We start from the raw sequence: 14,301 nt of genomic DNA on the forward strand, positions 1-14,301 counted from the left end.
ACTAAACTGTCTTTTTCTCATTTTTCTGACATACTATATTGATTTTTTTCTTTTTTTTTTTTAAACATATTAAACTGTTTTTTCAACATTAAAATTTTTCCAATTTTTTATACTGATTTTTTCACTTTTTTTCAACATATGACTTTTTAACTTTAACTCTCCCTAGGGAGGTTCAACATACAATACTGTGACGGGAAGACCCACAGGTTTTTTCCAATACTGGGAATACTGACCTTTCACTCTTTTTTCAACATATGACTTTTAACTCTTGTCAACATACTCCACTTTTTGACTTTTTCAACTTTTTTGTCAACTTTTTTTGATCGTGAACCGACTTTTTTCACTTTTTTTGACATATTATACTCTTCAACTTTTTTTCGACATTTTACCTTTTTTAATTTTTTTTTTGACTTCCTTTGACATAATAACGTAATTTTTTTTTCGACATACATATATTGTTTTTTCGACATTCCATACCATATGACTTTTTCCACTTTTTTCGACATTCATACAATGACTTTTTTTCCACTTTTTTCGACATATTATACTATGAGCTTTTTCCACTTTTTTGACATACAATACTAACCTTTTTCCACTTATTTCAACAACATATTATGCTGTAACTTTTTCAACTTTTTTTTTTGATAGTCAATACTATGACTTTTTTTCCACTTTTTTTCGACATACTCTGCTCACTTTTACAGTTTTTCAACTTTTCAATATACTAAACTGAGTTTTTCACTCTTTTAAACTTTTTTGACATACTATACTATGACTTTTTTTAACTTTTTTTTTTCAACATACCATATTGCTGCCTTTATCAACTTTTTTTTCAACATATACACTATGACTTTTTCAACTTTTCCCCACTTTATTCGACAAACCATGCTATGACTTTTTTCCACTTTTTTTCGACATATACTGTTTTTCCCCTTTTTTGACATACTAACACTAACTTTTCCATTATTTGACATATTATGCTAAGGAGTTTTTCCGCTTTTTTTCGATATATTATACTGTCTTTTTGACATACTATACTATTGGTCCAATGTCTAGTGTATTGCCTTATGTCGTGGTCTTGCTGTTGTGTCTGCTGTCGTGTCTTGCTTCCTTGCCTTTATGTCTTTGGATTGTTTTCATGTGTGCCTGCCGACTTCTGACACTTTTGGTTCTAAGTTTTTGATCAATAAATTCCTAAACTCTGCATTTTGGTCCAAGCCTTGCACTTTTTTATTAAAGTTTTAAACCAAGTTTGAGAGGTTCCACCTGCTTCTCTACTGCTCTGTTGCGCTGCAGTAGCGCCAAACGGCCACGGAGGCGTTATTTTGCTCAATAAATCATCCCAAACTCATATAACTTATAAAACGATCACAGCTAATCGATCAAATGAGGAACGCTTCACGAATTTGCGTGTCATCCTTGCGCAGGGGCCATGCTAATCTTCTCTGTATCGTTCCAATTTAGTATATGTGATAGCGAACTATCACACTAGTACCAAGGTCCGGAGGGTATTTATAGGCCCTTGAGCTGAAGGAACTCTCCCACGGTTGGAGGAAAGATAGGCAGTAAAGGGAGCAAACCCTGGGCTGTATCTGGACATATAGCAACAGGCAGAGGTCTGATGCTATGCTGTGACATCTGGATGTTTAGTAACCCAAAAGGAGCAGATGTGACCTAATCTGAAATACTTTATGTTCTGTCTGCCTGCTGAGGGAACTCACAGGGGCTGATGGGAAAACTATGCAAAGAAGCTTACGTCAGAGAGCCAGGATTGGTGTGCTGAAGGTGAAAGAACAAAAGACGTACTTCACACACCCTCCCCCCGGCTCAGTGGAGCACTTTGACCCCCCCCAAAATCCCTGGCTGGGAGGACGGGGGTGGGGAAGACTTTAGGCAGCGTAAACACAAAGGGGAGAGACAAGGAGACACACAGGCTGCAACACATGTTCACGGCACGAAACCAGCCTGTAAACAGAAATTGTGTCTGTGAGTCTCTGTGTGTGGTGGGGAGGGGAGGAATGTAGGCCGTGTAACTAACAAAGGGGAGAGACAAGGAGGCTGCAACACGCGCTCACGGCAGAAGCAACAGCTTCCTTCGGTAGCCGAAAACATTTGGATTACTAACTGCACGTACACACCGCCGCCGACTTGAGCTGCAAAGAAGCTCTGGACGCCTGTCGAGCACCTTGTCAGAAAGTACGGGAAGCTGTTTGACGCGCCGCTCTGACGTGGCAGCATATGATCGCTCATTGGAGAAGAGAAGTGTCACAACATAAAATGCAAACAGAAAAAAACAAGCACACAAGGCATCCAGAAAACACACGATTGAAGAAAAGCACAAGCAGCCACTGCACAGCCAATACATTGACAGTAGAAACCTTTTATTTTTATAACCGCGTTTTGGACACATTTGGTCGGGAAAAATAGCCGCTTTGTAGTACAGAATAGCCAGTCCTGTAATTAGTTTGTGTTGACTGCATTACAATAACTGGCATTGATTGAAGTTAAATGCAACAGTGTTATTATTATTATTATTATTTGCATCTAATGCAGTTGGTCAATCGGTGTTACTGTGAGTAAAATGAATTGCATTCCCGCTTTAAAACGAACGCTTTGTAAATATTACAAATAAAAGTTGCGCCATCCCAAATCACTGGATCACTATGGTTCATCGCTGGTTGTTGTGTTTTGGTTGTACTGTATTTGGCGGAGAAGATGTCGGTCTCGCGGAGATTTTGGGTTCATGACACCCTCCAGGACCGTTAACCCGGAGAGTATCACCGGCTGGTGCAGCAACCGCGCTCGATGATAGAGGTTCCCATGGGCACTTCAGGCTGGACGGAGCAGTTTGACAGCGTGCTGTCAAGGTGGGGCCGCCATCATGATGACTAGCACCACCACCGCCGTGCAATATGTCCTGCTGAGCGCCTGGCTATTTGCCTGCGGTTCTTGTCCACAGGGGACTCCTATCGCTAACGATTGCTGCCAGCTATCACATGGGAGTGACCACTGTGGCCAACATTGTCCCCAGGTCTGCAGGGCCATTTGGGACTCCATGGTTGAGGAGTATATGCCAGTGCCCACCACTGAGGTTTGGCTGAACATCACCAAGGGGTTTTACCAGCGGTGGGCTTTCCCTAACTGCCTTGGATCCATTGATGGGAAATATGTTGTGATTAAGTCTCCTGACAATTCAGGGTCCATGTATTTTAATTACAAGGGGACTTACTCCAGTTGTGCTTCTGGCAGTGGTAGATGCCCAATATTGCTTTCGGGTTGTGGATGTGGGCAGCTACAGGAGGACGAGTGACCGGCGGTGTCCTGGCCAACCCACCTTCGGCCGGGCACTACTGGACGGGACTCGGCCACTGCCACAGGATGCTCTGCTGCCGGGAGCTGAGCATCAGGGACTGCAGCCACACGCCTTTGTTGCTGATGAGGCTTTCCCACCGCGCCCTAACCTCGCGCGGCCTTTTCCTGCTCCAACCACTCTGGCAGGCGCAGAGTATTCAACTTCAGGCTGTCACATGCAAGGTTGATTGTTGAGAATACCTTTGGTATTCTCACGCCTCAATGGCGATGTACAGAAGAGTCATTGGGTTAGCCCTGAAAATGTGGACGCCTGTGTGAAGGCTACCTGTGTCCTGCATAATTTTCTGAGGAAGACCTCCAAGACGCCAACCAGGGTAACTGCAAGACATGCAGGACCACCACCAGCTGCAGACAGGGAAGTTGCTGGCCTACAGGCAGTAACCCGAGTGGGCAGCAACAACTCCAAGACGAGAGGCCATCCGTGTCCGGGAGACATATACCTCCTATTTCTCCACCGAGGGAGCTGTCCACTGGCAACCAGGAGTATAAGCCTTGTAATTACACTGGTCCAATTAAATAAGGCCATGCACTACAAAAAAAATAAACATAAAATACAATGAGTCAAATATACCTTTCAGTTATTTATAATCTCTTAAGATCCTTGAAAAAAAAAAAAACGTTGGAAAAGCAAAACAAACTGTGAAAAAAGGTGTCAGAAAAATGTAACTATATGGGCCCAACAATGTTAGCGCCACTACAGTAGGCTACAGAAAGCCAGTCAATGTGACCCGTTTTTTCGAAATTTTGTTTTATATCAGAAAATAGGGGGACGCTGAAGTAAGCGCTGAAAATGTGTAGAAGAAAAATTTAACAATTTAAAACGTTTGACAAAGCAAAAACAAAAGGTGAAAACGTGGTCAAAACGCCGAAAAAAACTTAACTAGACAGTTCACACAATGAAGGTCACCACATTACAGAAAGTGCATTGAATGCAAAGAAAACAACAAATATAATAACACAAAATATGACAAGGTTGAAATACCAAAGCACAATTACTGTGTGTGCCTCTTAGATCGTGCAAAATCTTTGTTGTTATCTTCCTCTGCAGTCACGTTGGCTCTCTGTATTCCTTTTACCCACAATGCAACAGGTGTTAACATGGATTTAAAAATATATGAAACACAACCATGAATGTTGAAAATATTTTTATTTTTATATATATTTTTAAGATTTTACAATATTTATATTAACTTTAAACCCATTTTTGTCTCTTTTTGTCAGTTGTCATTTCAGAACTAACAGATGCAAATAATAATAATAATAATAATAACTAATTTAAATGTGACATTTACCTTGAGTGTTAACAAAAACTTGGTCCCAACAGGGCCTTTTAACGTCAACGTTACATTGGTCTAAGGGAGAGAGAACAAGGGGCAGCCTCACTGCACTTCCTGTGTGAATGATACTGTGTGCATGTGCATGTGAGGGAGAGAGAACAGGGTGCAGCTGACAGCACTATGAGGGAAAAAGCTTTACTAACACCCCTCACAGTGTTGTCAGCTGCACCCCCGTTCCTCCCAGCCCAAGGGTCAACCTCACGACACTTTGCCTCATACACCAGGCGGTGCATCTCAAACTTGAGATCCTGCCTTGTTCTAAAAGACAGGGTTTTGAAGTCTTCCTGTAGGCTTTTAAAAAATAGCTATCACTATCCTCAGGAGAAGGCGGAGAAGGGGAGAAGGGCTGGGACTGGTCCCGGTCTGTTGCTCACAGCCTCCAATGCTGTGAGCAGTCTCTCCTCAAAGTCAGAGGTGTGGGGCCCTTCCTTCTTGGGGCGGGTCATTTGCTCTCTGCACTGGTATGTTGTCTGATGCTTGCCTTGTGCCTGAAGCTCTTGTGCCTGAAGCTCTTGTGCCTGAAGCCCTTGTGCCTGAAGCTCTTGTCCTGAAGCCTTGTGCCTGAAGCTCTGTGCCTGCTCTTGTGCCTGCTCTTGTGCCTGAAGCCTTGTGCCTGAAGCTCTTGTGCCTGAAGCCTTGTGCCTGAAGCTCTTGTGCCTGAAGCTCTGTGCCTGAAGCCTTGTGCCTGAAGCCTGCTCTGTGCCTGACTGTGCCCGCCATGCCTGATCATTTGTGCCCCAGTTTGACTGTCCATGGCATCATCACCGCCCCCTAGGGCTTCAGGGGCTTCCCCCATATTACTGGACGCTGGTCGGCCCTCCATGAAAGTTTGAGGGGAAGCCCATTAATGCATTGTAATCACATGGCCGGGCACTGCTTGCACCAGCGCCCTCCTTCGCCTATCTTTTTCCTTCTTTCTTTCCTTCCTGAACATGTCCCTCAAGCTCTTCCATTTCTTTTTTTGCAATCCTCAGCTAGTGAACAGACAACAGAAAACCATAAGCAATGTGACTATTCAACATCACATAACAGAGCAGATTCTTTACATGAAGACCTATGTTTCTCTCTTGTGTTTAACTTTATCAGAGTTGCTATACTATGCTTTGAGGCTGGCATTATCACAGTCCACTGTCATCTAGGGTGACAATATTTGTTATCCATCAATCAAGGAAATAGCATGATTAACGTTATTTATCTTTCAGAATTACTTATGGAAAATTAAAAATCCATAGCAATCACTGCACTATATCGATATATCAAGTTTTTAATCATATGAGGCTGGTATGCATTTGGGGGGAGAGAGAGTTTATATTACTGGCAAGACAGAGACAAATTTGAGTATCTGTCAGAAACAGTTTAAACCTAAAATGAACAGCGGAATGTATGACAAACTCAAAAAATGAATGAAACTGGCGGTAACTTTTTTGGCGGGCGGGCCAGATGTTGTAACCCGTAAACAGTTTGACACAACTCATTAAGTGCATTGCGAAAATGCTTCTTCTACTTTTGCGCATTTAATAAGGGTAAAATGATCTGCAAACAGATCGCACCATTCACATCAAGCAAGGAAGACTAGCATGCTACGGTGCACTGCTCATTATTGTGCAATTATTTCCCTCCTAGTTAAAAATAATATAAATCATCAGCACGCACAACTCACCGGAGACACCAACTATCCCAGCTATTTTATCCCATGCCTCGTTCTTCTGTAACTGGTCCCTATATGCAAACAACGTCCATATCATCAATGATAGGGAACCCAGCAACCGCGATGATTAACTTCTCCTCCATTTTCTCGGAACTGATGTTGTGGTAGGAACGAAGTTTACATTGTATGTTTTTCGGAATCAGCCAGCGCCAAGGACGTCTATATTCCGATTGGTTGCTGGCGTTTTGCCGCTGCTTGCCGCTGAACCGCGTCATAGCTCATTACCATAAAGTTGACCAAAGTTCAACTTTCTGATTGACGCTCAAAACGCTCAAAACGCCCAAAACGCGACGCCGACAGATTTGACGCTCCTTGCAGCTGAGAGAAGCTTCCATTGAAAATGAATGACTTCCGGTATCTTTAGAAGCTCAAGTCGGCGGCGGTGTGTCGCACAGTAAAGCTTGTTTCTGCTGTTGAATCAAGCATGAGAGACAATTCAGTGTGTGTGTGTGTGTGTGTGTGTGTGTGTGTGTGTGTGTTTAGGAGGAAACCAAGCAAGAACAGACAGAGAGGAAACAACATGGAGTACACATCTGAAGCTTTTTGCTTCAGCCCTTGAAAAGTGCTATACAAATTCAATTCATTACTATTATTATTGTTACCCGACCGAGCAAAAGGAGAGTCAATTCACAGTGTGTGTGCGTGTGTTTAGGAGGGAAAAAAACGTGCCCGAGCTGATTTTTTCGACATATACCGTCTTTTTTTCACTTTTTCAACATATTATACTGTCTTTTTCAATTTTTTTTTCAACATATTAAACTGTTTTTCTCATCTTTTAAAACTTTTCAATACTATACTGATTTTTTTTTTTTCATATACAATACTATGACTTTTTCAACTTTAACTTTTTTGACATACAATACTGTGACTTTCCACTTTTTGACATACAATACTGACCTTTTCACTTTTTTTTGACATATGACTTTTTATCTCTTTGTCAACATACTCTACTGACTTTTTTTCACTTTGTCAACTTTTTTGACACAATCCTGACTTTCACTTTTTTTTCGACATATACCTTTTTTTTTCTTTTTTTCAATATATTATACTGTCTTTTCAACTTTTTTTGACATATATTATACTGTCTTTCAACTTTTTCCACATTATTCTCTTTTTTTTTTTTTTGACTTTCTTTGACATACAATGCTGTCATTTTTTTCGACATACTACATACACATACACATACTATGTTTTTTTCGACATTCTATACCATGACTTTTTCCACTTTTTTCGACATATTATACTGTGACTTTTTCCACTTTTTTTGACATACAATACTAACTTTTTCCAATTTATTTTGACATGTTATGCTACTTTTTTTTCAACTTTTTTTGACAGTCAATACTATTACTTTTTCCACCTTTTTGACATACTCTACTCACTTTTAAAGTTTTTAAACTTTTCAACATACTAAACTGAGTTTTTCACTTTTTCAACTTTTTTTGACATACTATACTGTCTTTTTCGACATACTATACTATGACTTTTTCAACTTTTCCAACTTTTTTCAACATACTATATTATTACTTTTTCAAGTTTTTCAACTTTTTTTGACATACTATACTATGACTTTTTCATCTTTTTTTGACATACTATACTATGACTTTCAATTTCTTTCAACATACTATACAATGACTTTTTTCAACATACTATACTATGAATCTTTCAACTTTTTTCTAGATAGTATCCTAAGAATTTTTCAACTTTTTGTACTTTTTTCGACTACTATACTGTCTTTTTAAACTTTTTTCTGACATACTATACTGTCTTTTACAACTTTTTTTCAACATATTAAACTGTCTTTCTCATCTTTTTAAACTTTTCAATACTTTTTAATATAATATTATACTGTCTTTCAACTTTTTCCACATTATACTCTTTTTTAATTTTTTTGACTTTCTTTGACATACAATGCTGTCATTTTTTTTCGACATACTATACTATGTTTTTTTCGACATTCCATACCATGACTTTTTCCACTTTTTCGACATTCATACCATGACTTTTTCCACTTTTTCGACATATTATACTGTGAGTTTTTCCACTTTTTTGACATACAATACTAACTTTTTTCCACTTATTTCGACATATTATGCTGACTTTTCAACTTTTTTTGACAGTCAATTCTATGACTTCTCCACCTTTTTTCGACATACTGTACTCACTTTTACAGTTTTAAACTTTTTTTTTTCAACATACTAAACTGAGTTTTTCACTTTTTAAACTTTTTTTTGACATACTATACTGTCTTTTTCGATATACTATACTATGACTTTTCAACTTTTCCAACTTTTTTTTCAACATACTATATTACTTTATCAACTTTTTTTTGACATATATACTATGACTTTTTCATCTTTTTTGGCATACTATACTATGACTTTTTCAAATTCTGTCAAGATACTATACAATGACTTTTTCAACATACTATACTATGACTTTTTCCAGAATTTTTTTTTCAACATACTATATTACTTTATCAACTTTTTTTTTTGACATATATACTATGACTTTTTTCATCTTTTTGGCATACTATACTATGACTTTTTTCAAATTCTGTCAAGATACTATACAATGACTTTTTTCAACATACTATACTATGACTTTTCCACTTTTTTCAACATACTATACTATGAATCTTTCAACTTTTTCTAGATACTATGCTAAGAATTTTTCAACTTTTTTGTACTTTTTTCGACTACTATACTGTCTTTTTAAACTTTTTCTGACCTACTATACTGTCTTTTCTAACTTTTTTCTGACCTACTATACTGTCTTTTAAACTTTTTTTCTGACATACAATACTGTGACTTTTTCCGCTTTTTTTGACATACAATACTGACCTTTTCACTTTTTTTTCGACATATGACTTTTTAACTCTTGTCAACATACTCTACTGACTTTTTTCACTTTGTCAACTTCTTTTTGACACAATCCTGACTTTTTATTGACATAAACCATCTTTTTTTTTTTTTTCAACATATCATACTGTCTTTTCAACATTTTTGACATATATTATACTGTCTTTCAACTTTTTCGACATTTTACTCTTTTAATTTTTTTTCACTTTCTTTGACATACAATGCTGTCATTTTCAACTTGTTTCGACATACTATACTATGTTTTTTCGACATTCATACAATGACTTTTTCCACTTTTTTTTTCAACATATTATACTGTGAGTTTTACCCATTTTTTTTGACATACAATACTAACTTTTTTCCACTTATTTCTACATATTATGCTATGACTTTTTCAACTTTTTTTTGACAGTCAATTCTATGACTTCTCCACCTTTTTCGACATACTGTACTCACTTTTACAGTTTTTAAACTTTTCAACATACTAAACTGAGTTTTTCACTTTTTAAACTTTTTTTGACATACTATACTGTCTTTTTCGACATACTATACTATGACTTTTTCAACTTTTCCAACTTTTTTTCAACATACTATATTACTTTATCAACTTTTTTTGACATATATACTATGACTTTTTCAACTTTTTCATCTTTTTTTGGCATACTATACTATGACTTTTTCAAATTCTGTCAACATACTATACAATGACTTTTTTCTAGATACTATGCTAAGAGTTTTTCAACTTTTTGTACTTTTTTCGACTACTATACTGTCTTTTTAAACTTTTTTCTGACCTACTATACTGTCTTTTCTAACTTTTTTCTGACCTACTATACTGTCTTTTCTAACTTTTTCCTGACCTACTATACTGTCTTTTTCACTTTTTTCGACATATACCATCTTTTTTCACTTTTCAACATATTATACTGTCTTTTTCAACATTTTTTGACATATATTATACTGTCTTTCAACTTTTTTGACATTTTACTCTTTTTAATTTTTTTTCACTTTCTTTGACATACAATGCTGTCATTTTCAACTTGTTTCGACATACTATACTATGTTTTTTTCGACATTCCATACCATGACTTTTTCCACTTTTTCGACATTCATACAATGACTTTTTCCACTTTTTTCGACATATTATACTGTGAGTTTTTCCACTTTTTTTGACATACAATACTAACTTTTTCCACTTATTTCGACATATTATGCTATGACTTTTTTCAACTTTTTTTTGACAGTCAATTCTATGACTTTTTCCCTTTTTTCGACATACTCCACTCCACTTTTACAGTTTTTAAACTTTTCAACATACTAAACTGAGTTTTTCACTTTTTAAACTTTCTTTTGACATACTATACTGTCTTTTTCCGACATACTATACTATGACTTTTTCAACTTTTCCAACTTTTTTTTTCAACATACTATATTATTACTTTTTTTCTTTTTAGACATATATACAATGACTTTTTTCAACTTTTCCTACTTTATTTGACAAACTATACTATGACTTTTTTCAACTTTTTTCATCATACTATACAATGACTTTTTTCAACATACTATAATATGACTTTTCACTATGAATCTTTCTTTTTTTTTTTCTAGATACTATGCTAAGAATTTTTCAACTTTTTGTTTTTTTGACTACTATACTGTCTTTTTAAACTTTTTTTTCTGACATACTATACTGTCTTTTCCAACTTTTTAAACATTAAACTGTCTTTCTCATCTTTTTAAAACTTTTCAATACTATACTGATTTTTTCCTTTTTTCATATACAATACTATGACTTTTTCAACTTTAACTTTTTTCAACATACAATACTGTGACTTTTTCCACTTTTTTGACATACAATACTGACCTTTTCACTTTTTTCAACATATGACTTTTTAACTCTTGTCAACATACTCTACTGACTTTTTCACTTTGTCAACTTTTTTTGACACAACTCTGACTTTTTCACTTTTTTCGACATAAACCGACTTTTTTCACTTTTTTTGACATATATTATACTCTTTCAACTTTTTCGACATTTTACTCTTTTAAATTTTTTTTCACTTCCTTTGACATACAATGCTATAATTTTTTTCGAAATACTATACTGTTTTTTTCGACATTCCATACCATGACTTTTTCCACTTTTTTCGACATTCATACAATGACTTTTTCCACTTTTTTCGACATTCATACCATGACTTTTTCCACTTTTTTCGACATATTATACTATGAGTTTTTCCACTTTTTTCGACATATTATACTATGAGTTTTTCCACTTTTTTGACATACAATACTAACTTTTTCCACTTATTTCAACATATGCTGTAACTTTTTCAACTTTTTTTGACAGTCAATACTATGACTTTTTCCACTTTTTTCGACATACTCTACTCACTTTTACAGTTTTTCAACTTTTCAATATACTAAACTGAGTTTTTCACTTTTTAAACTTTTTTTGACATACTATACTATGACTTTTTCAACTTTTCCAACTTTTTTTCAACATACTATATTACTTTATCAACTTTTTTCAACATATACACTATGACTTTTTCAACTTTTCCTACTTTATTCAACAAACTATACTATGACTTTTTCCACTTTTTTCGACATATACTGTGAGTTTTTCCCTTTTTTGACATACAATACTAACTTTTTCCACTATTTCGACATATTATGCTATGAGTTTTTCCGCTTTTTTTCGATATATTATACTGTCGTTTTTTGACATACTATACTATTGGTTCAATGTCTAGTGTATTGCCTTATGTCGGTCTTGCTGTTGTGTCTTGCTGTCGTGTCTTGCTTCCTTGCCTTTATGTCTTTTGGATTGTTTTCATGTGTGCCTGCCTACTTCTGGACACTTTTGGTTCTAAGTTTTGATCAATAAATTCCTAAACTCTGCATTTTGGTCCAAGCCTTGCACTTTTTATTAAAGTTTTAAACCAAGTTTGAGAGGCTCCCACCTGCTTCTCTACTGCTCTGCTGCGCTGCAGTAGCGCCAAACGGCCACGGAGGCGTTATTTTGCTCAATAAATCATCCCAAACTCATATAACTTATAAACGATCACAGCTAATCGATCAAAATGAGGAACGCTTCACGAATTTGCGTGTCATCCTTGCGCAGGGGCCATGCTAATCTTCTCTGTATCGTTCCAATTTTAGTATATGTGATAGCGAACTATCACACTAGTACCAAGGTCCGGAGGGGTATTTATAGGCCTCTGGAGCTGAAGGAACTCTCCCACGGTTGGAGGAAAGATAGGCAGTAAAGGGGAGCAAACCCTGGCTGTATCTGGACATATAGCAACAGTAAGCAGAGGTCTGGATGCTATGCTGTGACATCTGGATGTTTAGTAACCCAAAAGGAGCAGATGTGACCCAATCTGAAATACTTTATGTTCTGTCTGCCTGCTGAGGAACTCACAGGGGCTGATGGGAAAACTATGCAAAGAAGCTTACGTCAGAGAGCCAGGATTGGTGTGCTGAAGGTGAAAGAACAAAAGACGTGCTCACACACCCCTCCCCCCGGCTCAGTGGAGGCACTTTGACCCCCCCCAAAAATCCCCGGCTGGGAGGACAGGGTGGGGGAAGACTTTAGGCAGCGTAACACACAAAGGGGGAGAGACAAGGAGACACACAGGCTGCAACACAGGTTCACGGCACGAAACCAGCCTGTAAACAGATATTGTGTCTGTGAGTCTCTGTGTGTGTGGTGGGGGAGGGGGAGGAATGTAGGCCGTGTAACTAACAAAGGGGGAGAGACAAGGAGGCTGCAACACGCGCTCACGGCAGAAGCAACAGCTTCCCTTCGGTAGCCGAAAACATTTTGGATTACTAAAGCTTGTTTCTGCTGTTGAATCAAGCATGAGAGACAATTCAGTGTGTGTGTGTGTGTGTGTGTGTGTGTGTTTAGGAGGGAAACCAAGCAAGAGCAGACAGAGAGGAAACAACATGGAGTACACATCTGAAGCTTTTTGCTTCAGCTCCTTGAAAAGTGCTATACAAATTCAATTCATTACTATTATTATTGTTACCCGACCGAGCAAAAGGAGAGTCAATTCACAGTGTGTGTGCGTGTGTTTAGGAGGGAAAAACGTGCCCGAGCTGATTTTTTTTATTCAAGTGGATGAACTGTTCTTTAAAAACCATAGTTTCAAAACCATTGAAATATGATCAATTTATTACTATTGTACATATTATGTGGTTCCTTCCTGCTTCCTACTTCCTACTTCCTGTTTACATTTAAATATACATATATATTATTTCTAGGTCAGTTAATGTGCTGCATTGACCATTTTAACAGTAGAAAAGCTCAGATTTCATTTTAACGGTAGAAAAGCTCAGATTTCCTTAAATTAACATTTAAAAACACTACTAAAAAACGTAATAAAAAATAAATCCAATGCAGTTGCATAAACTCTCCACCAGATGTCAGTCTAAGACCGTGTGTGGAGAGAGGAGGGCACTGCTGTCACTGTGGTCTGACTGCAAGACATGTGGCGCTTTTCCATCACATGGTACCTACTCGCCTCGACTCGCCTTTTTTGGTTTTCCATTACGAAAAAAAGTACCTGGTACCTGCTAACAGGTGCTTTTTTTAGTACCTCCTCAGTCGAGGTTCCAAGCGAGCTGAGGTGAGCCGAGAAGGTGACGTGAAACCCTGCAGGCTGCTGATTGGTCGGAAAGAATCATCACTGATCACTGCATTGCTAGCGACAGACGGCATTTTTAAATAGTTTTGCCAGCTGTGTTTTTTTTTTTTGTTGTCGGAAGCTCCACACAGAGCTTTCTCCGTAGCATACAAGTGGCCTGATGGTTATACTGGTGCGCTGGTGTGTGTGTCGAGTCGCCGTGTGTGTGGGGAGCTGGTGAGCGAGGGAGAAGTGAGAGAGTGCCGGCAATTAGCTTTGCAGCGAGTAGTGACTCTAGAGTCATATAGCGAGTATGTGTGTGTGTGTGTGTGGTAAAGTGAGTGAGAGTGATGGCAGTAGTGACTCTAGAGTCCCTAGTGAGTTTGTCT

General features: G+C 37.4%; 2 non-coding genes across 2 annotated transcripts; both read right to left on the bottom strand.

The window, feature by feature from the left end:
* Positions 1-1,382: 1,382 nt before the first annotated feature.
* Positions 1,383-1,486, bottom strand: LOC114553414 (U6 spliceosomal RNA). The gene has a single exon (XR_003692326.1). It is a non-coding gene; the product is annotated as a U6 spliceosomal RNA (small nuclear RNA).
* A 10,874-nt stretch (positions 1,487-12,360) lies between these two features.
* On the bottom strand, positions 12,361-12,466 carry LOC114553411 (U6 spliceosomal RNA). Its single transcript, XR_003692323.1, has one exon. It is a non-coding gene; the product is annotated as a U6 spliceosomal RNA (small nuclear RNA).
* Positions 12,467-14,301: the final 1,835 nt, after the last annotated feature.

Source organism: Perca flavescens, chromosome 3 (assembly GCF_004354835.1).
Source record: "Perca flavescens isolate YP-PL-M2 chromosome 3, PFLA_1.0, whole genome shotgun sequence".
In the NCBI taxonomy this organism is placed as follows: Eukaryota; Metazoa; Chordata; class Actinopteri; order Perciformes; family Percidae; genus Perca; species Perca flavescens.